Below are 1,953 nucleotides of genomic sequence, written 5' to 3' on the forward strand. Positions count from 1 at the left end.
TCCACAGCAATTGGGACAAATATTCAGCACAGTAGGATAACCTGAGAGCTTACTCACAGATACTCCTATCCATCTACACTGAATTTCCCTGCTTCTATTTCCATTTCTGATTTTGTGGGTAAACGATGTTGCTACTGATTTTCTTGCTCATACGTTATTATCGTTTTCTAGCATTAGTAATACGTAGGTCACAGCATTATTTAGCACAAAGTTCTTACGGATTTTGTTTGTTCTGTTATTTTTGGGGGTTTTTTTAATGCTAAAAGAAAAGAATCAAAGTCAACTACTTTAAAGTCATCTAATTAAAGTCACCTACTAATTTACTGGAAGATCTGATATATAAAAATACATAATTTTTTCATCATCAACAAAGTCTGTTGAATTGGGTTTTGGAAATAGTTTTTGTGTTCTTACATTGATCCATCAGCATAAAAGACTTTCTTCCTCTTCCACACTAGTACATTAGTAACTTAAGAAATGCAAGTGCCAATGTGACATTTGGGGGAAGATGGAGGAAATCACAGGTAGGACTGACTTTAGGAAGAATCTGAGCTAGTTGCTGAGAGCACTGGGACTAGCTAGCTGACCTGCTTTGACAATGTCAAAATTGGGCCAACGATGGCCAAAAAAAAAGAGTATGCTTGGAGAGATAGCACCCATCTTTGCTTTATCATCACAAACTCCTGCCAAAGTACCATTCTCGACATAATCCTTATACAAGAAACTCCTAGCAGGGTTTGTTTCCTACAATTTTTACTCTAAATCTGGGATTTGTAGGCACTGTAGCATAGTCCCATCTTTCACCCAACTCAGTTTCATTTCATTGCAGTAACTCAAAGTATATCACACAGAAAGATGGAAGTAGACCTCCTTTGTGTCAACCCCTAAAGATTACCAGTGTGCCTGGAATACCCAGCTTCTACTTAATAACTTTTAGTTACTTACAGTATAGAAATGTATCATGTCTGCCAGATTTTGTTGATAGTATTAGCCTTCAGTTTCTCCAAAAACAAGTTTTATATATGATATCAACACTGTTTTTTGGACCTGTTTTCTCATGTAGAAAATAGATAATAAAGGCCATGTAAATGCAAACACCTGCAACCCTCGTCTCCCAATTTTCTGCAGAAATACCCATAGAAACATTCAAATAAAAAAAAACATTTGTCATGCATAGAAACTTAACAGTAGTGGAAACTAGAAGGAATTTTTGCTAAATAAAGCAGCAAGGGGTAGATTTTTTACAAATTGCTGACTCAAATTTCACACTGAAGCAATTTGTCAGTAAAGAGAGGCGATACCTTGGCTTCCCATCTTCTAACTCCTTGTTAATCCGTATGAGAAGACTAGTTAAGACAGCCACTGAGAATCCCATCAGAAGAGGCTGCATTCTGCGTTGCTTCACTGGTAGCACTGAAGCTGCACCACCTTGGAGCTTTTCTTCAGCACAGTTGGCATTCCCTTGGGCAGGGGTGTCATAAAAGACCCCTCCTCTGACCAGAAGAGTAATGCTGAATGACAAAGGCAGAATAAGCGACCCAAAAGCTCTCTTAGCTTCTACCCTTTGGCAGACTTAGAATATGTACAGCAGGATTTAAAAAGAAAATGTAAGTGTGTTTTCCAGCCTTTGTCCTAAGAACTTTTGGTTTTATTGCAAGGAAATTTCTTACCCTCTACTACCCTAAGCCTAGATCTGATGGGCCTCCTTGGGTTTCCTGGAGGAATGAAATGAGTCTGTTTCTGACCACCTGCTAGATATTACCTGAGCACTTGAGTGGACTGAAAAGAGCTAAGAGCAACCCACAGAGTCTGCCAGTTCTGCATTGGCCTAGCTAAATCTAACCTCACTGAGAAACGAGTAACTAGTGGACAAGAAATTTGAACCAGCACTTCACAAAGGAGGCCAAGAAAGGATTCAGGTGTTTTATTTTTTTCTTGGGGGTGGGGAGGAGG

The 1,953-nt window shown here is 39.0% G+C and overlaps 1 long non-coding RNA gene across 2 annotated transcripts in view; it reads left to right on the top strand.

The window, feature by feature from the left end:
• LOC109388939 (uncharacterized) overlaps window positions 1–1,953 on the top strand; it is a 23,446-nt gene that overhangs the window by 5,330 nt on the left and 16,163 nt on the right. Inside the window, exon 2 of one of the 2 annotated variants that reach the window (XR_002125296.1) lies at window positions 1,756–1,919. This is a non-coding gene — a long non-coding RNA (uncharacterized LOC109388939). Of the gene's footprint in view, window positions 1–6; window positions 1,920–1,953 lie in introns of those variants that run through there. The other variant, XR_002125295.1, reaches the window with a different exon arrangement.

Source organism: Hipposideros armiger, unplaced genomic scaffold, assembly GCF_001890085.2.
Source record: "Hipposideros armiger isolate ML-2016 unplaced genomic scaffold, ASM189008v1 scaffold_212, whole genome shotgun sequence".
NCBI lineage: Eukaryota > Metazoa > Chordata > Mammalia > Chiroptera > Hipposideridae > Hipposideros > Hipposideros armiger.